This window comes from Stomoxys calcitrans, chromosome 1, assembly GCF_963082655.1.
Source record: "Stomoxys calcitrans chromosome 1, idStoCalc2.1, whole genome shotgun sequence".
NCBI lineage: Eukaryota > Metazoa > Arthropoda > Insecta > Diptera > Muscidae > Stomoxys > Stomoxys calcitrans.
Genome location: NC_081552.1, coordinates 214125210 through 214152679, shown reverse-complemented (window position 1 = coordinate 214152679; position 27470 = coordinate 214125210). Strand labels below are relative to the sequence as shown.

The 27470-nt window shown below is 39.1% G+C and overlaps 1 protein-coding gene across 4 annotated transcripts in view; it reads left to right on the top strand.

The window, feature by feature from the left end:
• LOC106084815 (uncharacterized) overlaps window positions 1–27470 on the top strand; it is a 169549-nt gene that overhangs the window by 56601 nt on the left and 85478 nt on the right. For all 4 annotated transcript variants that reach the window (XM_059363868.1, XM_059363864.1, XM_059363860.1 and 1 more), the window contains exon 3: window positions 1310–1338. The gene's annotated coding sequence lies outside the window, so the exon portion shown is untranslated. The remainder of the gene's footprint in view (window positions 1–1309; window positions 1339–27470) is intronic.

The window sequence follows — 27470 nt, the reverse complement described above, 5'->3', positions numbered from 1 at the left end:
TTATCCGATTTAACTGAAATTTTGCAAGAAGTGTTTCATCATAAGTTGCAACAACTGTGTCGAGTATGGTCTTAACTAACAACCTGGTGTAGATCCCATATAAACCGATTTTTGATCTTGACTTCTTAAGCCGATAGAGCGCGCAATTACTAACCGATTTGACTGAAATTTTGCATGAAGTGTTTTGTTATAATTTCCAACAACTTTGCCTAGTATTGTCAAAATCAGTTCACAAACTGTTATAGCTCCCATTTAAACCGATTTTGGATTTTGCTGAAATTTTCAGCAAACGTCTTTCAACTGAGCCATGCATGGCGTAAATCAGTTCATTACCTAATATAGCTCCCGTATAAACCGATTTCGGATCTTGACTTCTTGAGCCGCCAGAAAGCGCCCTTATTATCCGATTTTGCTGAATTTTTGCAAGAAGTGTTTTACTATAACTTCCAACGACTGTGCCGAGTATGTTTTAAATCGGCTCACAACGTGAGATAGCTCCCATATGAACCGATTTTGGATCTTGATTTCTTGAGCCGCTAGAGAGCCTAATTATTCTCCGATCTTGCTGAGATTTTGCATGAAGTGTTTTGTCATGATTTCCAACAACTGTGCCGATTATATCGGTTTACAACCTGATATAGCTCCCAAATAAACCGGTCCCCCGAGATTATTTCTCGAGCCACTATAGGCTAAAAATTTTGCACAATGAGTTCCACTTTGGTCTTCAACAGCCAAACCAAGTATGGTCTCAATCGTTTTATAACTTAGTATAGTTCAAATAGCATAGCAATTCATACCCATTATCATTTGTTTGCCTATAAAGAGATATCGGCCAAAAGAGATATCGGCTTGACAAATGCGATCCATGGTGGTGGGTATATACGATTCGGCCCTGCCGAACTTAGCACGTTTTAACTTGTTTTTCATTCAATTATATACGTCCGATAAAATAAGCTGTTTAAAATAATATATCCGTGGAATCTTATTGTTACAAGACTCTCATATATACCGATCTTCCGGTTTTACTTCTTGAAGTCCTATAGGGCGCAATTCATATCTAATTTGGTTGAAACTTTGCACAATTGCATCTTCTATGGTTAAGTATATCACCCAAGTACAACCTGAAGCGGTCCATATCCAAATTTTAACCGATTTTTATACCAACCACCATACGACGGAGGTATCCTATCTAGTCATTCGATTTGTAACACCTCGAAATATTGATCTAGGACCCCATAAGTATATTGTTTTAGATATTTAATTTCTTCCTTCAATTCGTTTAAATTAATTTGGTTTGGTTTTTTTGCAGCTCACTGGGGCTAAAACTATACTTGATAGGTAAGTCGAACATTTTTTAATAACAATTTTAATTTTTTCATTCTGTGTTTAACTCAACAATGAGGCCTGCTTATAACATTGTGCATTTGTTTCCAATACAAAGAAGTAAAAATGTGTCATCCAACATTCTCTTGTCGAATATCATCTAGATTAGATCATACTTGGATATGCAAATTTTTGCCCATGAACATTCCCTTAAGGGCCCTCCTTTTTAAAACCAAGTCTGAAAGGCGTGCAGCAGTGCGACACCGCTTTGTGAAAAAATTTTAACATGGCATAGTACCTCACAAACGTCGCCAGCATTAGGAGGGGATAACCACCGCTGAAAATTTTTTCTGATGTTCTCGCCAGGGTTCGCGTCATAGCCGGACATGCTAACCTCTGTGCTACGGTGGCCTCCTACAGTATGAACTCGGGCAGGGCCGACCATTTTGATACCCTAAACCACATCGGGCATGCACACTAAGTCGTCGAAATTTGCTTACAATTTAAATGAAGAATTAAGACTAAACTCCATACAAATTGTGGGAGTCATGGAGGAAATCACTTTTCAAAATTGTCACAAAATTGGTTGATAAATGCGCTTACAAAAGCCCTTAAAGTGTAAAACGGGAGATACATATATATGGGAGCTATATCTAAATCTGAACCGATTCATGAAATTCGCCAGTGATCCGAATAGTCGCAGAGAAAACTTCTCGCCAAATTTCATGAGGATCGGTTCACAAACAAACAAATTTTTGCCGTATTAGGCCAAATGGAAAGGAAATATATATGGGAGCCGTATCTAAATATGAACCGATTTTTTCATTAGGCTTCGACTCTAGACTAAAAAAGACGCCTGTGTCAAAATTGAAAACGATCGGATGAAAATTGCGACCTATACTTTGTACACAACTTAACATGGACAGACAGACGGACATAGCTAAATCAAATCAGGAAGTGATTCTGAGTTGATCGGTTTACTCACCAATGGTTCTATTTCTCTTCCTTCTGGGTTTTACAAACAAATGCACTAAGTTATAATACCCTGTACCATAGTACTGGTGTAGGGTATAATCACAGTCTTGGTTGCGTAGTGCGCCATGCCTTTGATCTTAACCAAACTTGTCACGAAAACTGCATCAACCACAAAGATAGTTCCTTCCTCCTTCTATTTCCTGTGGAAGACCTCCCATTTCTCCACGACCAAAACTTGGTTTTGCTTGTTTAAGACTTTCATCATGCATTCCGTCGCGAATTTTCCGCGCTTATCCTTGATAAAGATCGTTGCCTTTGTAAGGTGGGGGATGTCCTTTTTTCACATGGACGAGCTTTCTACAGCAAGGAGTGTGGATACTTCCAAAGAGTTTTTTGACATTGTTAATACATTCTACTGACGCAAAGCGCAACGTAAAGTTGTCTGCTCTATACTAGCAGCTCATCATTTGTATGGGTGGAGGCTCTTCAGAATTCAACACATGTTGGCAAACCCGATCGTGTACCAGATGCTCCAATTGGGACCAATCATCTGTTGAAATCCTACCGTAGTATTGCCGAAATCGATGACTGCATAATAAAGCTCATCTCTGCTGGGCTTTCTTGCCACTCTGGCATAAGTGTGCGGCTCCTTACCTTTCTCAGCGACCATCTTCCCCCTCCGTGATGGCTGTGGCATCCTTTTGGAAGTCACATTCCTCCATGAAGACTTAGGGGTACGTTAGGGGTACGCGCTTTCTTCGTTCCTGTTCCGACTTTGTCTACCTCCACAGGACACTGTCTGGAGTGTTCATTGTGAGAGGGCTGGCTTGGTCTTCCCAGAGTACCTGAAAGCGGTTAGCTCTTTTCCTTCTTCAGGGTCTTAGCAGTGTTATGTGCTTCAGGAGATCTGATTCTCTATCCAGCTTCCGTAGAAGTACTTGGAATGTCAGTTCTATTTCTTACAGCATCCTGCACTTTCTGTCCCTTAGACGTGCTCCGTATTTTTTTATACCCCCACCATAGGATCGGGGTATACTAATTTAGTCACTTCGTTTGTAAAACCTCGAAATATTAATCTAGGACCCCATAAAATATATATTGTATATTTTGGATCGTCTTGACATTCTGAGTCGAAATCACTATAGCGGTCGAACGCGTAAAGTTAGCCGCTTAAAATTTTACACATATACTTTATATTGATGTACGTCGTTGGGGATTGCAAATGGGCCATATCGGTTCAGATTTGGATATAGCTCCCATATAAACCGATCTCCCGATTTGGCTGAAATTTTGCATGTGATGTTCTATTTCGACTTCCAATAACTGTTTTGAGTACGGTCGAAATCGGTCTATAACCTGATATAGCCCCCATATAAACCAATCTCCCGATTTGACTTCTTGAGCCGATTTGGCCGAAATTTTGGACGTAGTATCCTGTTACGACTTCCAATAACTGTGCAAGATTGAGTGCAATTCGACTTATAACCTGATATAGCTCCTATATTAACCAATCTGCCGATTTGGCTTCTTGAGCCCCTATGAGCTGCAATTTTCGTCCGATGTGGCCGAAATTGTAGTGTCCTGTTATGACTTCCAATAACTGTGCCAAATACGGCCCATATCGCTTTTACAGAAGTTTGGTATGTAGAATAAAATTATGCCCTGCAACAAAATTAATTTTGAATAAATTTTTAGTAGAATCCATGGTGGTGGGTTCCCAAGATTCGGCCCGGCCGAACTTAGCACGCTTTTACTTCTTTTCTTTTTTCAAGTGAGCTTAGCAAACCCTCGCTTACTGCTGCCGTCGTCCCACTGATCCCATATCTAGTTGCGGCTGCGATGACTGTTTCATTGACACTTTCGCTGTCTGAATCTGATGCTGAAACACCACCTTTACTTAAATGCTGGGAACGACCTGCTCATCCCTCTGGTTTATCCGTTTCGTCCTCATTTGTCAGTCTGACGACTGGTTGTGCGCTTGAAGCATTACTCTCGATTACAAGTGCCAAGGCACCCATACTTATAGGAGGGGCAGACAACATGCTGATGCCAACACCCCAGTTGTTGAGCCTTTGGAATCCATTTTGAGCCTAGTCCTGAAAGGCTTTAACACATTGCATAATTGGTACCTATGCCGAGATACAGATATTTTTCTTAGAGGGGCGAAATGAAAACACGTCCGCTTCCCTTCATGGGACTACCCACAACCTATTCCCCGACTTAAAACCCCAATTTTTTTTTCTGATTTGATTGAAATTTGTTACGTAAAGAACATTTTTCTACTACAATCACTTCTGGAGGCCCTTCAATATGCACTTAGTCTACTGCATTCCATCTCTTATGCTGCCGCGATAAATGTGTTAATTTTTGGCGTTAGCATTAGCGTTGGCGTTTACGCCGCACAATTGTTGCAGCTCGAAACCACAAAAATAACAAAAACCAATGAATAAAACAAATCCATCAGGAAACCATGGGTTCGAATTTATTCATCCACAAAAATAGTAGACCGCATTATTTGTCGGTGGCCATAAACTGATGTTGCACTAATGATAAATAGCGCTCCGAAGTAGGCTTAAAACTGGGTAAGCGCCTAGCATCATTATGGGCATAAGATCCGCAATAGTTTTGTTACTTAAAAACGTAATTACGGCCAGCCAGCCGGAAGGGTGCACCATTACATTCAGATAACGGGCATAGCAGCAATCACAATTCGCCAATAGATTGAAATCAAATGTTGAATTAATGCGATTGAGGCAATGCCTCTTTGGTGTACTGCGTTTGTGTGAGCAGCTTACGAAAATGGATGTGGAAAATTTTGTGGTTGAAAGAACTTCAATCAAATCAGCTTATAAATTGTAAACCAATACTTTTAGCCTCTCATCTTAAAGGCATGGAAATATGCTAATCAGCGCCAAATTAGAATATGAATCGTAAGCTCTTTACAAAATCCTCACAAGAGTTAATGTGAAGTGATAAGCGAATAAATTTTGTTTCGTTTTCAACTAAAATTAAACCATAATACCATTTTAATAAGGATGGGTTAAGTTGCAAATGCTCAAGTACGAAAACTAATAGAAGATGAAAATTTAGTTCCATAAGAGATTTTTGATAGGAAAAATAAAAAAAAAAACAACTATCTGATATTCTCTTTTGATCTGACTAGCTTCTAAGGCTGAACTTCCCCAATTATCCTAATAAACACATTGCCCCCTTCAGCGTTTCTTTAAGTACCCTGTATGAATAGGAATTTTTTGTGCCACCACATGACCAAGGATTCATAAACTTGCACAACACTTTAATGTTACCCCATTCGGTCAATTTCATGTTCATTACCTTATGAAATCCAGACAACCTTGAAATTTTCCCAGACCTAGAAAATATCTCATGAAATATTAATTTACGTCATATATATAAAAAACATGCATTAATATTATGCTGGGTTTATTGTTACATTCTTTGGGAAACCTTGATGCCGAAGCTAACAAAAATGTTTGTTAGCCTACTCAATCATAGACAAGGCAAACAAAAAATGGGAAAAATAAAAACACCATTAAAGAAGCACTAGCATATCGTTTGCGATGGCCAAACGAACACTCCCACCACATCAGGAAATTATGATATCTAGCCATCTTTGGTTTGGCTTGTGGCTCAGTGAATATGACGCAGTATTTAGCATAGAATTATAGTAAATCAGCAGGAAACAACTGTCCAACATTCTTGGGCAAAGATGTTCAGAAAACCATAGACGTAGAAAAGAGAAGGAGAGAAGATATTTGGTTTGCATTAAAAGCAAATGTCCATAACTTTCGTTAATTAACACATTTTTTTTCTACAAAAAAGTATTGCGGCTTTCCATGAGAATTAAATTTCACTAAACTTTCTGCACAGTGTGATACGCCAGCGAGAATAAATGATGGTGAAGTTAAAAAAATGTGAGTCTCTAGATCAGACCTCGAGACGAAAAGAAAATAAATAAATAAAAAGAAAAACAAGTAAAACTGTGCTAAGTTTGGCCCGGCCGATGCTTATATACCCTCCAACATGAATCGCATTTGTCAAGTTCTTTGGCCGATATCACTTTCCAGTGAACCAAACGTTCGGAATTCGGTCAGAAATCTGTACGGAAGTAGGAAAATTCATCCGAATTCGGATGAAAGTGAAAAATATATATGGAATGGTTGACCCAACTTCGGAACGAAATGTCGGAGGGAAATCTGTTGTTTGTGCCGTAGTACGTCACAAATACCAAAAGAAATAGGAGGGGATAAACACGGCTTAAAAGTTTAAATATCGGGCCAAACTTTGGATACCCACCACCTCGGGTATATACGCAAACCCTCTTTCGTCACAATCCAGTGAAAATTGGTTATGCACCCAAATTCGGCACGGACATTGAGTGGTCTAATAAATATAAGTTACTGTTAAGTTTTGTATTTAAAATTTCAACAAAATCGGGTAAAAAATAAAGCTTTTATGAGTTTCTGACCCTTAAACGGCATATCGGTCTATATAACAGCTATATATAAATACAGTCCGATTTTTACCATATTTGGGTCACTGATTTAAATTTCAGCGAAATCGGATGAAAAATTAAACTTTTATGGGCTTCAGGCCATTTATCGGCTGATCGGTCTATATGACAGTTATATATAAATGCAGCAGATATCTAAATATAGTCCGATCTGAACCATATTTAGGTCCGAAGTTGAGAGGCTTGACACTGCTCACTGTTTCAAATTTCAGCGAAATCAGGTAATAAATAAAGCTTTTAAAGGCTTCAGACCCTTTGTCTGGAGATAGATCTATATGGCAGTTATATCTAAATATAGTCCGATCTGAACCATATTTTGGTCAGATGTCGGGAGACCTAAAGCTACTCACTGTTTCAAATTTCAGCAAATCGGGTGAAAATTAAAATATTTATGGGCATAAGACACTTTATCGGAAAATCGGTCTATATAGCAGCTATATTCAAATATGGTCCGATTTAGCCCGTTGAAGAACTTAACCTGCGTGCATCAAAAAGACGTATCTGTGCAAAATTTCAGCTTAATATCTCAATTTTTGAAGACTGTAGAGTGAGTACAACAGACAGATAGACGGACAGACAAACGCACATCGTTGAATCGTCTTAGAATTTTACGACGATCCGAAATATATATACTTTGTAGGGTCGGAAATTGACATTTCGATGTGTTGGCTAGATCGTCTTAGATTTTTACGCTGATCAAGAATATAAATACTTTATAGAGTCGGAAATGGATATTTCGATGTGTTGCAAACGGAATGACTAAATGAATATACCCCCTATCCAATGGTGGTGGGTATAAAAACAAGCACAAAAAAAGACTAAAACGTCTGACACGGAGTTCAGACGTTGTTCAGAATTCGTTTAAAAAACAAAGCCAGACGTTTAGACATCGTTTAGAGTTCCTTCAGAACTGTTGTCGGTTGGTTATATGGAGACTATATCAGGTTGTAAACTATATCAGACCATACTTGTCACAGTTATTGAAAGTCAAAACAATCCGCTTTATGCAGATTTTCAGCCAAATCGGATAAGTGCGCCCTCTAGCGGCTCAAGAAGTGAAGATCCGAAATCGGTTTACATGGGACCTACATCAGGTAATGAATCGATTTGAACTGTACTAGGCTCAGTTGTTTATGGTCGCACCAAAACACTTTACGTAACCTTTCAGCCAAATCAATCAATATTTGCACCATCTAGAGGCTTAACAAGTCAAGATCCGAAATCGATTTATATGGGAACTATATCAGGTTACAAACCGATTTAAACCATATTTGGCAAAGTTGTTGATGGTCTCGCCAAAAAACTTCATGCATAATTTCAGTGAACTTGGATATTAGTTGTGCCCTCCAACGGCCCAAGAAGTCAAGATCCGAAATCGGTTTTATGGGAGCTACAATACATCAGGTAACAAAGCGATTTGGACCGTACTAGGCACAGTTGTTGATGGTCACACCAAAACAATTCATGCAAATTTTCAGCTAATCAGTTAATAATTGCGCCCTCTAGCGGCTCAAGAAGTGATGATCTGAGATCGGTGAGATCGGATAGCTCCCATATCTACATCAGGTAATGAAGCGATTTGTACCGTACTGGGCACAATTGCTAGAACTTAAAACAAAACATTTAATGTGAATATTAAGCCAAATTTGAAAATAATTGCGCAAGAAATCAAGATCCGAAATCGGTTTATATGGGAGTAATATTTGGTTATGAACCGAGTTGGACCACACTTGGTCCACATGGGTTGGAAGTCAAAATAGAACACCTAATGCTAAGTTTCAGCCAAATCGAATAAGAGTTGCTCCCTCTAGAGCCTTAAGAAGTCGTGAACCTGGTCGTCTAAAATCAGTTGTAGTTCGAAAAACCATTGATGCTGTGCGCCAACTGAGATCGTCATGCGACCTATCGTGGGATTGGGACAACCTTAGGACAACGATAGCATGTCACAATCGTACCATTAGAACAACGCACAACAGTCAATTCTGAGTGGTACACAACCATTTGTTTGTCAGTTATCTTCCAAGAAATCAGGAAAACCAACCACCGAAGACGGATCACTCTTCACCACGACATTGCGAGCTCTCACACATCGACTCAAACAACTGCATTTTTGAGCACTCAAAACATCCATGTGATGAGTCATCCGCCCCAGAGTCGTGATTTGGCACAGAATGACTCAATTTTTATAACCACCACCGAACGATTGGGGTATATTCATTTTGTCATTCCGTTTGCAACACATCGAAATATCCATTTCCGACCCTATAAAGTATATATATTCTTGATCAGCGTAAAAATTTAAGACGATTTAGCCATGTCCGTCCGTCTGTTGAAACCCGCTACATTCTTTAAAATAGAGATATTGAGCTGAAACTTTGCAAAGATTCTTTTTTTTTTGTCCATAAGCAAGTTAAATTCGAAGATGGGCTATATCGGACTATATCTTGATATAGCCCCCATATAGACCGATTCGCTGAATTACGGTCTTAGGCCCATAAAAGCCACATTTATTATCCGATTTTGCTGAAATTGGAGACAGTGAGTTGTGTTAGGCCCTTAGACATCCTTCTTCAATTCGGCCCAGATCGGACCAAATTTGGATATAGCTGCCACATAGACCGATCTCTCGATTTAAGGTTTTGTGGTTATAAGAGTCGCCTTTATTGTCCGATTTCGTCGAAATTCGGAACAGTGAGTTGTGTTTGGCTCTTCGACACTTTTCTGCAACTTGGCCCAAATCGGTCCAGATTTGGATATAGTTGCTATATAGTCCGGTATCTCGATTTAAAGTCTTGGCCCCATAAAAGGCGCATTTATAATCCGATTTCACTGAAATTTGACACAGCGACTTATGTTAAGCTTTTCGACATACGTGTTCTATATGGTTCAGATCGGTTAATTTTTAGATGTAGCTACTTAAAAGACAAATATTTTGTTATACACAATTGAACAATGACATGTACTTATAAGCGTTTGGTCCAAATCGGAACATATTTCGATATAGCTGCTATGGGGATTAAGATATGCATTTTTCACCAGATTTTGACGAAAGGTGGTTTACTATTATACCCGAGGTGGTGGGTATCCATAGTTCGGCCCGGCCGAACTTACGCCTTTTTACTTGTTTTGATTGTTCTCGCCAGAATTCGAACCCAGGCTCTAGTGGAAGATATTCAGAGAATGTATGGACAATGTCGAGTAAGTAAACACTAGAATTACTCGAATATTTACATTTCGCGGGAAACTCTCCAACGCACAACGTGGCGCTTGAAGAGGTTGTCACTGATAGGCATTCGTCGGGGACATTGCATTGGGGGAATTGAGTCTGAGTCGAAAATCCTATGGGCGATAAATTTTTTTGAATCCTTTAAATTGCCAGTCCCTTATGATGTATCACCGGTTGAATTACACACTGTGTCCCATAGACTGACCCCTTGGCTCAAGGAGATATACTCTGCTTGTATCCTCTGGGGGACGTTCAATGTTGGATGTACTAGTTTTTAAGGTATCCAGGTATTTTGGGTTTTTTGTGTGGTTCGAATTAGACCATAGCTTGATATATCTCCAATAGCATAGTAATTCTTATCCACTATCCTTTGTTTGCCTATAAAGAAATACCGGGCAAAGAACTCGAAAAATGCATGTTGGCCCGCAGTATTCTTATCATGCCTGCTGTGTACCCCCTTTGCTTCTTTCTGAGGCAGGAAGGTGATCCGTCGGGCCTTTTTCACTGCGTGAGCATTTATAACATTTCAAAGGGTTAGTGCATTCCTTCATCTTGTGTCCACTCTTGCCGCATTTAATGCCTAGTCCCATTCCTCTTCTATCGGGTCCTTGCATTCCCACTGTAGATGCCCTGTTCCAAAACACCTGAAGCAGCGTTTTCTCTCTTCCCGGTATTTCAGTCGACAATTTATCATTCCATTCAGGAGCCTGCTGGTCTTCAGCAACTTGTAGGCACAGCTAGCTGGTGGGGAGACGAAATTAATTGCAGTTAGATGCACAGTCACTTCCTCAGCTGTTGTTCCCGTTGCCTTGATTACTGCATCAGTTATCTCTATGTCATTGGAGAGGGAGTCCAGGTCGGGGATCTCTATCGTCGCCTTTGGTCTTAGGTTCTGCACGACTGCAGACTGCTTAAAGGTACCCTTGAGGGACTTTCAGGACGCATCCTTATTTTCACTTTTGCCCATAACGAGGAGAATCGCACCCATTTGTGTTTTTTGGACGGAGCGGATGGTGACTTCGGCTTCCCCCGGTTTCGCTTTTCACCTGAGGTACCTTAGCACGTCTGCGTAACTGTACCCTTCTTTCAGCATTATTATCACTACCTTCCGTAGCTGTCTAAGTTTCCGTGGTTTTGGACCTCGCGGTTTTCGCCGCGGGGTCCTCTTCAGCGTCTTTTCCTCTTTGTCAGTCCTTTTTTCTTTTCAGCCGTTTTCGCTATTGGTTTCACTTCTACAGCTTTGTCCTTCTTTTTCTTGCGCTCCTCTTGTTTTGCGTCGTATAAGGCGTCGACACGTTATTTGATGTCGTGGGAGTCTCTGCTGTTCTTGGCCTGCATAGCTGCTTCTGCTTCTCTGCGATTTTCCAGTTTTTTCGGTAGCTTTCTATAATGACCAAGAGTTATTCTATCTTGACACACCATTTTGGACATCCCTGCTGATACTTTTCTGCGACTGGATAGAGGTATTTGGCGAAGGACTTTCTTGCATTTTCCAAGCGCTTCATCCTCTGAAAGTTGCAACTTTAAGATGAACTCTTGTCTAGGTAAACTGATGCTGTTTTCGCATGCGTTATTCTCTGCTGGGGTAGAGTCCAATGCCATACTTCTTACTTCCTTTTCTTTCTTGACACTGGGCCCGGAGGCTCGTGGATAATTCACCGGTGATCGATGTACTTTCGATCTCCTTCCAAAGATCGATTCCATCTCCTCTGCTGCTGTGTTGGTTGTTGTCTACAGTTTGAGTGGGTCTCAACTTAGTGCCGTTATGTGCGTCTGAAAATGTAGTACGAGAGACCCGAAGGTCCCTTTGCTAGCGGTGATATCGTATAAACAGAACCTACATTACCAGCTTAATGGAGGTACAGAGCGTTCTCTAAGCCCTGCCAGGAGTTTACCGGGACGGTGGTATTAGCCATTTCGTGAGGGATGTCACTCCCCCCTACTCTGGTAACAGAATACCACAGCTATCAATCCAAATCCGTTATTAAAATCATATTTCAGTGCACACGCCAGGGTCATCGTCTCCATGATTGGGGAATCCATGGGGCCAGTACCAGACTGCATCTATCTGTAGAGCACCCCTGTGGATAGATACTTAGGCAACTGGCGGCATTTGTTTGCCATGTCGCGAAGACGTTGGCTGGTATTAACGAATTTTGTAGCATAGCCTCGGTCTCCGCCGTTGGTGGTCGGGGGCTGCTTATTTTTCACAGTTAACCTACAGGTCTTTCAGCTGACCGCTGTCCCCGATAGAAGCCTGAGCAAGGTTTTACCATTGTAAGGCCTTGGCTTTGCGATAGTTTTAGGACTTAGTCCCAGGATTTGGGCTTTTTAATTACGGTCTAGTTTTTGCCTGAAGCAGTTATTGTTCGTTTTTCTCAATGTTACATAAGCAGGAGCATTTAACGCTTCGATGGTTCTAGACTCCCAAATTTCTTTTCTACGCCATTGTTTAAAACAAACACCAAAAAACTATAACAAGAAAAGACGACATTTTGCATATAAATCCTCAATTTACAACCCACCATAAAATGGACATGGTGGATGAGTTCTGTTGGTTGTGGCCTTACGCTTGTATGAAAGTGTATTTCTAAGTGTTTATGTATTTAGACAAACTCTACGGATTTATAGCAATAATAAATTAAATATGGCGAAAAAAGGATGAAATAGAATGCCTATATTTCAAAGAATCTCCTCTATAAGAAACAAAAAACACCATGGGCGAAAGAATACTCGGCAAACTCATTTCAAAACTTTTGACTTAGTTAAGATGTTAAAGGAACTTTGCTTTAACTGGTTGTTTGCCAAGTATAAAGTCATATTGATAGGGCACATTTATTTCCTGGATTTTGCAAATTTCCCCATGAACAATCAATTAAAGCAGAGGGGCAAACTTCTCACATATCAATGAGCGCTGTCCGATTCAAATTTAAGCTCAGTGATAAGTGGTTTCCTCTTTATAGTCGAGTCCGGACGTCGTGCTACACCTCTTTTGTGGAGAAATTTGTAGATGGCTGCCAAATGATACAGTACTTGGTAAATGTCGCCAGCATTAGGAGGGGATCGCCTGTCAAGCATTAAACAGCCCTGCACGACCTAGTCGGCTATAAAGAGGGTTCTCTCGTTGTCAAGGAATATACAATGGTGGTAGCATTTCTTGACATTAAAGATGCTTTCAATTATGTAAAACCGACGTCAATCATGAAGGAGTTGGAGCTTCTAGGCATCAACTCTACCGTAAGAAAGTTTATTAATAACTTACTGACTAAAAGATGCATTACGGCAGGCTTGGGATCTGTGGATCTAAAAAGATGCATCAGCAGGGGAACTCCTTAGGGAGGTGTACTGTCTCCTCTACTATGAAATAAGGCCATTAACAATATATTATTGTTCCTGGATGATGTGGCAATTGCGGTTAGGGAAAAGTTTCCCAGAACTCTACGTGCAACAGCAAAGTGGGCAAACGAAAGTGGTCTAGGCGTAAATCCGTGCAAGACTGAAGTAGTTCTTTTCAGCAGAAGATAAAAGTTACCTATAGTGGCACCTGTCTCCTTGGGAGAGAGAATGTTCCATTTACAGAAAGGGCAAAATACTTGCTGGACAGGAAATTTAACTTCAAATCCATCATTTTGGAAAGGGCAAGAAAGGCAACTCTTGCCCTATACACCTGCAAGATAGCCATTGGAAAAAAGTTGGGGGTTTAGACCGCGCGTCATGCATTAGGTATATACTGGAGTTGTCAGTCCTATACTACTATATGGTGTTGTGATCTGGTGGACGGCGCTTCAAAAGTCCACCTACTGTTCAATACTCAGCTGGATCCAAAGGATAGCTTGTTTGTGCATCACAGCCGCTCTGAGGACGACACCATCTGATGCACTGAATTTAATGCTACATCTTATGCCCCTAGACATTGTGGCTAGACAAATTACTGTGACCACTGCCGTGAGGCTAAGGGAGCTTTCTCTTTAATCATATGGCGGATACGGACACTTAGTTATCCTTGGTACAAAATCCGATGTTCCAGGCAGTGTGGATTACATCCAGCTTGAGCCGCTTTTTGAAAAAAATACTGTACCACTATTCCTAATAAAACCGATTGGAAATACGACATCACTGGTAATAGAAGTTTTATAGACTTCTATACGGATGGTACCAAACTAAACGACAGGGTGGGCTTTGTGGTGTACTCTACAGATCTAGTACTGGTCATATCAAAAAGATTACCCGACCACTGCAGTGTGTATCAAGCGGAGATCCTTGCAATTAATGAAGTCTTGGAATGGCTAGCATATAATGTCATTACTACGATTGGTATAAATATCTTCTTAAACAGCCAGGCAGCCATTAAATCCCTGGAGAACATATTTCTGAACACAAAAAATTGGCTGAACAGTTCAAAATGTACCTGTTCTGGGTGCCGTGCCACAGAGATATCCCAAGGAATTGAAAGCGCACGAGCTTGCGAGACTAAAAACTACCCTACACATTCCAGGGATACTGGAATCTGTGGGTATGACTCTAGCGCAGAGATGGCCTGTCAGAAACAGTGACGTATATGACATACATTTCCGACGTATATTATATACGTCGAAAACGTCGTAAACCTAGCCAAAAAACTAGGTTTCTGACAGAAAAAAAAAATCGAACGAAAATATGTCGAATTTTTGATCTGATTAACTAAAAATTTTGGCATAAGTAATTTTTTTCTCCTGGAGACGAACAATATTGAAATTGGAAAAAATCGGTTCAGAATTAGAAAAAGCTACCGTAGGTTTACACGATTTTTACCAATATTGTTATAAAATGAATGACATCTGAGGTAGTGTCAAGTGAAATGGTAGATGGCGTGTTAAGTATGCTAATGTGAGGTAATGTCAAGTGAAATGGAAGATGGCGTGTTAAGTATTTCATTGAATAAGTAATGTTATTTTTAAGTATTGTTATTGAATAACATAATTAACACTCCATGTACCATTTCACTTGACACTTCCTCAGATGTCATGCATTTTTAACATATGTCGTTTACAACAGCTTTCAAAAAGCAAATTAAAACGGGAGAAGCAAATAATTTTGCAAAAGGATACAAAATAATTGCAATTTCTAAATATAATTGATGAAAACTAATAATTTATTGATTTTTTGCTTCACAAAAAAATCCTTAAACGTTACTTTATAAATTGACTTGAAATTTGCGTATATTTCCAATTTATTGTGTGAAAAATGTAAATGCAAAAATTAAAAAAAAAACTTAATATTTCTTTTATTGCGAAATTTTTTTACATATAAACTCTTCTATATACAACAAATAAGTGACAATAATATTTGTTAAAAATCAAACTTTTGCACTGAGTTATTAAGGTTTATGACGTTTGCGACTTTTTCTACGTTTTATACAAGTATACGACGTTTTCGACTTTTACAACTTTTTGACAGTCGGAAACCTAAAAAATCGTCTTACGGACCATCTCTGCTCTAGCGGCATATAAACTAAGTTTTCAGGACCAGGTTTAAAGGACGACGATTGTTATATGGTCACAATGAGGGGGCTGTGAGCATTCCAAAACTATGTGGCCTAATCTAGACTTGAAGAGGTCTACCGCTTTGCTGCATTGGCTAGATCAGATGTCTCAGCCATTGTGTTTGTCATGACAGGTCACTGTCTAATCGGAATACAAGCTGACAGACTGTAGGTCGCCGGTAACGACTTTTGCAGAAGCTGTGAGGACATCGAAGAAGAAGAGAACAGCTTCTGTGTGTGTGTTCCGCACTAACAGTCAGAAGGAGTTCCACTTTAGGTTCACGGTAGGAACTAGAAGGCATCTTCCTTCTTCTGTTCCTGTGGTATCATAATGGACGAAAGCGTCTAAGTGAGTCTGATGGCAGACTGCCACTTAAACCTAACCTAACCTAGGAGAGGATAACCACCGCTGAACAATTTTCTGATGTTGTCGCCAGGATTGGGACGCCGACGTTCTGTGTCATAGACGGACATGCTAAGCTCTGCACTACGGTGACCTCCAAACTCCTTGATTTAAGATCGCTATATCCCACAAAATATATTCAATACACAGAAAAACGAGGCCTGTTGAGTTTTCAATCATCGGGAAGGCTGTAAATGGCAATATTTATATTCGAGGTTTTGATGCAGTAAACAAAAGAAGTGAAAGCGTGCAAAGTTCGGCCGGGACGGTTCTTGGGTACCCATCATGGATTCTGCCAAAAACTTATACAAAAATATATTAGTTGAAGTCCATAATTTTATTCACATACCAAACTTTTGTAAAACCAGCAAAAATTAAAGCTTCTAGGAACCGAACAAGGATAATCAAGAATCCGGTTTATATGGGAGTTATACCAGGTTCTAGACCGATTTGAACCATACTTGGCACAGTTGTTTAAAGTCATAACAGAACGGCATGTGTAAAATTTCAAATCAAATTGGACAAAAATTGCGGCTTGTAAGGGATCAAGAGGTCAAATCGGGAGATCGGATTATGTGGTAGTTATATCAGGTTATAGACTAATTTGGACCGCACTTGGCACAGTTATTGAAAGTCATAACAGAACACTATGTGTATTTTTTTAGCCAAATCGGACAAAACTTGCCAAAGGGCTCAAGATATCAAATCGGGAGAGCGGCTTTAAAAATAGTCCCTTATCATTGAGTTTTAACTTGAATCGGAAAGCTTTCATTGATGTGTGAGAAATGTGCAACTTATCTCTTCCTGGGCAAATTTTTACTCCACTCCCAAATACCTTTCTTTTTAGTCCTATATTATCGTATTGGTAAATATTTCCGGTTTAGAGAGACACTTGGCCCTTAATGTAGTTATACGCTTCGTGCTCTACTTTGAAATACATTTTATATGAGCCCCATTGTGGCATGATAAGAAAATAAATTCTGTTTGAGGGTGGAGTCCAGGAACTTTGTCCCCAAAATGGGTATCAATTTTCTGAAAATCAACCACTTTGCACATCAAATAGCTTTTATATAATGGGGAGGTTTTTTCGGGTGGATTGGATATCAAATTAATTTTTTTCTCTCAAGCACCTTTCGTTTGAGCTCTATGTTGTCGTATTTGGTCTATACACCCAGATGGCGGGTTTTGGGGGTCCCGAGGCACCCGACCCCAACAATAGAAACCATGTTTTGTTTTGACTGTGAGACTGCAAACAATTTTTTGAACGAATCGTATTACCAATTTCCGAGATCTGGTATTTTTGAAAATTAGGGTAATGAGAAGTGGTTTTTAGGGGAGGGATGGCACTCAGACATTTCGACTGAAATATGGATAACAACTTCGTGCTGCACTCCCAAATCCATTTAATGTGACCCCATATTGTCGGTAAATATGAAATAAAGTTCAATTTAGGGGGTGCTTTAGGGCGTACCCCCAAACACTTGGCTCCAAAATTGGATATCAAATTAGTTTTCTACTCTGAAATAACTCTCATTTGAGTCCCATATTGTCATAATGCGTCAATCAATCTATTTGACTTATTTTTAGAAGGAAAAGCGCCACGTAGACTTGAACGAAATTTTAATGTCATATTCGTAATCTACTCCCAAATACCTTTCATTTGAGTTCCATATAGACATGGTGGGCTAATATGCCCATATGGGGATACTTGGGGGTGAGGCGACCTCCCATTACTTGGACTCAATTTTTTGTGCCACATTTGTAATCTACTGTGGAATATTTTTCATTTGAGGCTCATATTGACATGAACGTCGAATATATGTGTTTTTGGGTTGGAGAGGCCCGTTGGATATTTCGATCCAAATTTTAATACGATATTCGTTTTCTAGTCTCCAATACCTTTCATTTGATACCCATATTGAACCCATCGGTCCTCTTTTGGTTTTGTATGGTGTTGTTGGGGTAAGGGCAGTCTCTTCTGCCCTGGTCCGATATCTAAAAATTATATAGCCTATGTTTCCCCCCAGAAAAACTTACACAATCTGTGAAAATTAAAAAAAAAATCGGTTCTACGGAACAATCGAAAAAACCGAGTCCCATATAGTCATAATGGGTCATATGCCAATCTAAGGCGTTTTTGGGGGGTAGGGTCATGGTGGGCTAATATGTACTTTGATCTGATTATGTATGCCAGATTCGTAATCTACTCCCAAATACCTCTCATTTGAGGCCCTTATTGACATGAACGTTCAATATGCCTGTTTGGGGGAATTTTGGGGTTGAGGCGGCCCAATGGAATCCTACACCCAAAATTTTAATACCATATTCGTATTCTATTTTCCAATACCTTTCATTTGATACCCATATTGTCGCGATCGGTCCACTTTTGATTTTGGGTGGTGTTTTTGGGTAATGTCCGCCCCCTTCCGAAAACAACAAATTATAAAGCCTATTGATCGTTCTTGACCATATTCGCCATCTACTCCCGAATACCTTTCATTTGAGTTCCATATTGTCATGATCGTCCGAAAAACCTATTTTAGGGGGTTTTGTGGTTGAGGCGGTCCCCCAGTTGCTTGATCCAATTTTTAATACGAAATTCGTTCTCTACTCCTGAATACCGTTCATTTGAGTACCAAATTGTCCTGATCGGACTACTCTTATTTTTGGGTACTACTTTTGGGTTAAGGGGGAGGGTCCTTCTATCCTTCCGATATAAAAAATGATATAGCCTATGTTTCCTTCCTGACCAAACTACATAATCTGTGAATATTTCAGGGTAATCGGTTCAGTCGTTTTCGAGTCTATGCGAAACAAACAAACAAACACAAATTAAATTTTATATATAAGATATGTCCAAATCTGAACCGATATGGCCCAGTTTCGATCCCCAACGACCTACATCAATATTTTGTATCTGTGCAAAATTTCAAGTGGCTAGCTCGTTCGATCGCTATCTTGATTTCGACAAACGGATGCACGGACATGGCTAGATCGACTCAGAATGTGAAGACGACCATAGATCAATATTTCGTGGTGTTACAATCGGAATGACCTTCCTATGGTGGTGGGTATAATAAACCTGTCATTTTGCAACAATTTGAGATGTCCTTAAGAAATTTTCCTTGGGAATAGTTGCAGTAATTTCCATATAATGTTCAAAATTATGGATCCTGAGCTTCAAACTACCTGAGATCTTTGGCCTTTCAGCAACCGGATAAGGACGAATGAACTACTTGTTTTTGTCATGAATTCTACTAGTACTCATAACTTAGTACCTGAGTCATAACTTAGTACTAGCCATCCGAAATAACCGCTGAGCAGACAATTGAACTATTTTTGAATATTCGCCACTATGTCAGGCCATATGGGGAATGTGAAAAATTCTTTGCTTTCTTAATCTTTAAACTCCACTCCACGAGCCACTCTATCTCAGCTCGGTCTAACTCATAACTTTTGGCTACCAACTCCTTAAAGAAATTTCCAAATTTTCCCATTGTGTTGTTTCATCCCATTCTAAACCTTGATGATAACCCACTGTGATGACCAATTTCACCAGTAAGGCAATCATAACTCAAGCACTTAAGTACCAGTACAGTGGAGCCCAACACACATTCCTCTGCTACGGTATTCCTTAGTATTTGTGCGTGTGCATGTTTTTTTTATTAAATATACTGCGTAAAAATCCATTACACTCACACATTCATAAGCTGATGCTTGACCAAGAAAATATGGTCAATGTTATGTCATAAACACTTAAGAACCAGTAAAAGGCTTTAGCAAACAACAAAAAAGGGAAGAGGAAAAAAAACACAAGCACACAAATAACTAACGAACGAAAAGGAATTATCACTTTTCGACACATATTTCTTTTTCTTGGATTTTCACTTTTCTTCTTCTCCTTCTTGGTACCAGAAGTTTTGGCCTTTTTCAATGTGGTTTAAGGAGGTTCTTATAATGCGTGCAAAGTGTTGAAGTGTAAATAAGAGTTTTAGAAAAAAAAATACTAAACTGCCGCTGGGGGAGCCCCTTAGAAATGAACATGTGAATGAGTGGCTTTAGAAGCAAAAACAAAAAAAATTGATTTATAGAAATATCTACTGGCAGTGATATACAATTTTGGATTAACCACCTACTCCGGGCTTAGCAAATATTTTGGAGTTATTATACCCTCCACCATTAGATGGGGGTATACTAATGTTGTCATTCTGTTTGTTACACCTCGAAATATGCGTGTAAGGCCCCATAAAGTATATATATTCTTGATCGTCATGACATTTTAAATCGATCTAACCATGTCCGTCCGTCTGTCTGTCGAAAGCACGCCAACTTTCGAAGGAGAAAGCTAAGCGCTTGAAATTTTGCATAAATACTTCTAATAGCGTAAGTCGTTTGGGATTGTAAATGTGCCAAATCGGTCCATGTTTTGATATAGTTACCATATAAACCGATCTTGGGTCTTGACTTCTTGATTTCTGTGCTAAGTATGGTTTAAAACGGTCTGAACCCGGATATAGCTGCCACATAAACCTATTCGCGCAATTCTGATCCGATTTGGCAGAAATTTAGCTTGAGGTGTTTTGTTATGACTTCCAACAACTGTGTTAAGTATGGTGAAAATCGGTGCGTAACTTGATATAGGTGCCTTATAAACGGATCTGGGATCTTGAATTCTTGAGCCTCTAGAGTCTCATCCGGTTTGGCTGAAATTTTGTACAACGGTTTTTCCCCTGACCCTCACCATACGTATCCAATATGGTCTTAATCGGTCTAAAGCCAGATACAGCTCCCTTATAAACCGCTCTCCCGATTTTGCTTCTTGAGCCCCTACAAGGCGCAATTCTTATCCGATTGGACTGGAAAATAACACAGTGACTTCTACAATGTTTAGCACACTTTAGTTTGCCAAAAGCATTGTTAGCCTAAAAAAAGATACCGCGCAAAGAACTCGACAAATGCGATCCATGGTGGAGGGTATATAAAATTCGGCCCGACCGAACTTACCACACTCATACTTGTTTTTAAGCTATTTGGTTTGTTGATTCTTATTTGAACCGTTGAGTGGAACGAACGTTTCGTTGTTTCACTCCTCAAGAATATTCTGCTACTCACAATAGGTACTCATTTTCAGAAAGAAATTGAAGTCACTGAAATATAGCTACTATAGTCTTATCTACTTGGCGGGTGATGGTCTGCGTCTGTTTCCAGTGGAGTGGCAGATCTAGAGCTTGGAGCAGGCTAAACATTAACTTCAAACACCCAATAGTTGCGGTGGTGTTATCAGACCATAGCATGGTGTCTGTTACTGAGACCTCGACTGGTGGAACTGCTGCGCCATTCTCTTATGATCATTCAGCTAGGTTCGCCCATTGCCCACTAGAGGGCGCTAACAGGGACATTGAGGCAAACATGACAAAGGTTTCATTCGTTGGGGCGACAGTCAAGACAATCACATATTGATGTGTCAGCGGAAAAGTTTAAGAATGATTTCGAGAGTTGTTAGAAAGAGTTGCATATACATAAAAGGTGAGTTTTTAGCTATTATCTTTTCGTTTCGTTTCGTGTTTTGTTTTACTGTCAAACATCTTTGGTTTGGTCTATATTTTAGCTATGAATCGTCTAAGAAACGAGAAACGCTTGCATTAAACTTTATTATCAGAATGCGTGCTCTGTTAAGAAAACATCGCGCCCTTCTTCCATTAAGTGACGAAGCTGATTTTTGGCTCAATGGGCACGTTACTAAGCAGAAATGTCGATTTTGGATTGAAGATTAGTGAAAAGCATGGCAAGAGCTACTAATGCATCCAGAAAAAGTTACAGTTTGGTGCGGTTTATGGGCTGGTAGCATCATTGGACCGTACTTCTTCAAAGATAATGCAAATCGTAACGTAACTGTGAGCTCTATCATGAAATGATATCCCACTTTTTTCCCAAAACGCAAGAGCTTGACTTGCATGACATGTGGTTTCAACAAGGCAAAGCCAAAGGCGAGTTCGGTGAACATTCTATTTCACGTTCGGGACCGCACAAATGGCCGTCTAGATGGTGCGATTTAACGCATTTAGACTATTTTTTGTTCGGCTATGTTAAAGCCCATGTCTATACAGAGATGCCCACTTCAATTGACGCATTCGAAGATAACATTGAAGTATTTATTTGTGAAATACCGTTCGAAATATTGGAAAGAGTATGCCAAAGTTAGATCAAGCGGATGGACCATTTGGGGTGCAGTCAGGGTCAACATTTGAAATAATCTTCAAGCATTAAATTATATGGACCGAACTAAATAATCAGGACGAATTTTATTGAAATTATGCGAACGTATTAGGGTGCCAAATAAAACGTCTCATGCTAAATTTTGTAAAGATAGGACCAAAATTGTCGCTGCTACAACCTTAAAATTCCATATCGGATGAACATTTATATATGGGAGAAATATCTATACATGGACCGATTTGGACGAAATTTCACACGTATTAAGATGTCGAAAAAAAAACACCTGATGCTAAATTTTGTAAAGATTGGACCAAAATTGTGGTTTCTAGATCCTTAAAAGGCCATATCAGTTTAAGAATATATATCGGAGGGAGCTATATCTAAATCTGGAATGATTTTTATGAAATTTTGCACACATATTAGGACGCCAAATAAAACAGCAGGCGCTTAATTTTGTAGAGATAGGACAAATATTATGGCTGTTACAACCTCAAAATTCCATATCGGATGAAACATATATATGAGACCTATATCTAAATCCGAACCGATTTTGACGAAATTTTGCACATCTATATAGACGCCAAATAAAATACTTCGTATTAAAGTAAAGTGTGGCTTCTACAGCCTTATAAGACCAAATCGGATGGAAGATATATATATAGGGGAGATATATCTTAATCTGAACATATTTTTTTTTAATAAATGGCGTTCGTCCATGGACCATAGAAGTGGCATGTGCAAAATTTCATTACAATCGGACAATAAATGCGACCTGTACCTTTATCACAAGAATACATGGACAGACAGTCGAACATAGCTAAATCGAATCAGAAAGTGATTCTTAGCCGATCGGTATACTCAACAAAGGGTCTAGCTCTTCTCCTCCTTAGCGTTGCAAACAAATCCACAAACTTATAATACCCTGTTCCACAGTGTAGGGTATAAAAATCATGAGATCGATTTATATAGAAGCAAATTCTTTCACTCTCTTATTTTAACTGAGCCCTATACACGGTCAGGAAAAAAAGTCTTGTTTGCGTTGCTGGTACGGCCTTTCAGATATTTCGCCCCAATGTGGATATCATATTGGTGCTATACTCCAGAATTTCTTTCATTTGAGCCTTATATTGCCATGGTGTTTTTGGTGGTGAGTTGGACCTCCATGTATCAGATTCATGCTCTGGCCTCAAATACCTTTCATCTGAGCCTTATGTTGTCATTATTTGCCGCCCTTGACATCCCCCCTTAAATAAGTATACAAAATTTTTGTTTTTGAGATATTATAAACTTACTGAATTTCGCGTAAATCGCTCCACCCATCGTCGAGATCTGGCGTTTTTGAAAAAAGGCTAAGTGGAGGGTCCGCCCATTAAAGTTTGGATGTTAAATCCACTTCATTCTCTTGGTTTTGGTTGTGGATTGGAGTTGCCAAACCTTTCGCCCCGAAAATGGATATCAGATTCATACTCTACTGCCAAAAATTACATAGAAGCTACATATTGCTAAAGCCGGTATATATGTGTAGTTCAGGGAGAGTTTATGAGATTAGTCGTCCCTGAAACACTTGGCCATAAAACAGACATCAGATTTGAGCCCCTTTTTGCCATGATCAACAAATATGTCCAGTTTGTGGGGTGGGACGGCCACCCACACACTTGGCCTTAAAAAAATATCAGCATCGTGCTCTACTGTTAAATTGCTTTTATTTAAGCCGCAATTGCAATTGGTTTAGTGGTAGTTAATGGGGTAAGACTACCCCAAACACTTGGCCTCAAAATTGGATATGAAATTCGTTTTGTACTATCAAATACCTATTATTTGAGCCCCTATTGTCATAGTAGGCAAACTTGATCGGTTTAAAGGGAATCTAGGGGGCAGACCCTGATAAAATATCAGCTTGTACTAAAACACTTTTTTTTTTTGTTCCATAAGCATTTTCAAGTATTTTAAAGGCGGCGATCAATATATTCATGGCTACTATCCCATTCAGATACACACTAATTCATTCTACCCTACACTATCGCTGTGGTACAGGATATTATAACTTTTGCATTTGTTTGCAACGCTATCAAGAAGAAGAGCTAGACCCATCGATAGTATATCTAACGATCGGCTTAGAGTCACTTCCTGATGCGATTTTGCTATGTCCGTCTGTCTGTCCGTCCGTATTCTTGTAATCAAGGTACAGGTCTCATTTGTTGTTCGATTTTCATAAAATTTTGCACAAGTCACTATTTTGGACCAAGGAGAAAAGCTTTTGATTTCGAAAAAAAATCGTTCCAGATTTTGATATAGTACCCACATATATCTTTCATCCGACAATTTTGGTCTGATCTTTACCAAATTTGGCATGAAATGTTCTGTGTGACGTCTTAATACTTGTGCTTAATACTTAATTTCATCAAAATCGGGTCAGATTCGGATATAGCTCCCATATATATTGGGTTGCCCAAAAAGTAAAGTCGGTAATATAGTAGTAATATAGTCGGCGTTGACAAATTTTTTCAACGGCTTGTGACTCTGTAATTGCATTCTTTCTTCTGTCAGTTATCAGCTGTTACTTTTAGCTTGCTGTAGAAAAAAAGTGCTCGAAATTTTCTTTACATTTGTTTGTTTGGCGTCAATTTTAATATGGGTACCACATGTATTGAAAGAAATTCATTTAACAAACCGAATCAACGCTTGTGATATGCACCTTAAACGCAATGAATTCGATCCGTTTTGAAAACGAATCATAACTGGAGATAAAAAATGGATTGTTTACAACAACGTTAGTCGAAAACGATCATGGTCCAAGCATGGTGAACCAGCTCAAACCACTTGAAAGGCTGATATCCACCAAAAGAAGGTTATGCTGTCTGTTTGGTGGGATTGGAAGGGTGTGGTATATTTTGAGCTGCTTCCAAGGAACCAAACGATTAATTCGGATGTTTACTGTCAACAATTGGACAAATTGAATACAGCCATCAAGGAGAAGCGACCAGAATTGGTCAATCGTAAAGATGTCATATTCCACCAGGACAACGCTAGACCGCACACATCTTTGGTCACTCGCCAAAAACTGAGTGAGCTTGGCTGCGAACTTTTGATGCATCCACCATATAACCATGATCTTGCACCATCAGACTACCATTTATTTCGATCTTTGCAGAACTCCTTAAATGGTAGAACTTTCGGCAATGATGAGGCTATAAAATCGCACTTGGTTCAGTTTTTTGCAGATAAAGACCAGAAGTTCTATGAGCGTGGAATACTAAATTTGCCAGGAAGATGGCAAAAGGTTATCGAACAAAATGGCAATTATATATTTGATTAAAGTTCATTCTAAGTTTTATTAAAAATGCATTTACATTCTTTTAAAAAATCCGCAATTACTTGTTAGACAACCCAATATTTCATCCGATATGTCCTTCTTAGGCTGTAGTCGCCACCAAACCAAAGTCGAACCAAAATTTGGTTCGATCTTTATAAAATTTAACGTGTGGTGTTCTATTTAAGGTCCTAATACGTATGATTAATTTCATCAAAGTCGGTCCAGATTTAAATTTTTTTCCGATATATCATCTTTCATAAAGTCTGTAGTAGCGACCATTTAAGTCCTATCAGTTTTTCAATAGTTATGCAAAATTAAAGTCTGACTAGATTTCAACATAGGTGTCATGTATTGAAAGTAGCATGTATTTAGACTCTGTGGTGTAGGGTATTATAAAGTCGGCTTTGCCCGACCTATGTCTTTCCTTACTGGTGAAATATTATTTTCCGATTTAAATACCAAATTCTCTATGTGGCCCAGTTGTTTTACCTTATGTATGACAATTTTCAGGTTTCGTTTTATTTGTACTCCTTACATTTCGACGAAATATCGTCAATAGGCTGATACAGCTTTGATTAAACCGATCAATTGGTTTCATTTTTGACTCTTTGTAACACTAGAGAGTACAGTTCACTCTATTTAACCTAGCCCGTGGTGCGTATAAGCGATTTAATAAAAATATAACTTATACGCCGGGTACCACACCATAGAGGAAATCATATTCGACACATTCTTACCAACAATGACGACCCAAAGTAGCCACGTTTGGTTTTTTTTTTTTGTATGAATCCAAACCATAAACAAGTCTTTTTGCTGTTTGTGACATTTATCAAAATTATTTTCTGGCTGTTTTTGTGAAGTGCATTGAATGGGCAAAGGGAAATGAGGTTTTTGACCATAAACAATACGAATGTGACTGACTACAAATCTGCATAAGTTTTATGGTTAAAAAACACTTAAAACTAAACCGCAAAATATGAAATGAGAAAAAAGAAAAAAAAAACAATAACTGACAACAATGTGAAGTCAGAATGCCTTTTGAAATGACATATGCAATCAACGAAACACACACTTTACATAGGGCAAATGCATAGACATATAAATATACTCGCTTAGCATAAGGACCTTCATTGAAGTCAACGTTTGCTTTTGTGTGTTTAAGTGTATATACATACAAGCATATACATACAAAGACTTTTCATTTTACGACAAATGAGCAATCTGTTGCAACACAAATACATACATTGACGAATACATATGTTTTTGCGTGTGTGCGTTTGTTTGTGGGTGAGTGTTAAAGACAATATGTGATTGATTGGTTCAGTGGTCGTGTAAGTGCATAGTGTGTGTGTGTGCGTGTGTCTTGTCACCGTGCGTGTAAACGAAAGTTTGTTTTGCGGTTAATACAATTAACACAGGAATTCATGTTGAAAATGTCGTTTAAGGGAACGCAAAATGACTGTGATTAATTTGGAGATGAAAATGCTAATTGGTACCGCAATTACCGCAAACTACTACAGATGCAGTGGTACACACACTGCACACTGTAACTCATCCTTGTTCAGTTGAAGTTATACCAACGCCATTGGCTATCAGTGGCGGAATGGGGGTATTGGTATTTATTAAAATTTTCTCTACAGAAAAAAGAAAACAAGTACAATAATAGTGGATCGCATTTATCAAATTCGTTGCCCCTTATCCCTTTATAGGCAAACAAACGATAATGTATAAGAATTGCAATGCTATTGGACTGACGTAGGCCTTAAGTCAAATGAAAGTTGCAGTCCATAGTATTGTCATTACGCAAAATTTTGCAGCAGAATAAAAATCGAGAAATAGGTTTATATGGGAGATATACCACTTTTGACAGGTATGTTAAAGGTCATAGGAGAAGTCGTTGTACAAAATTTCAACCAAATCAGAACATAACAGCCCTCTAAGGGCTCAAGAAGTGCAATCGGA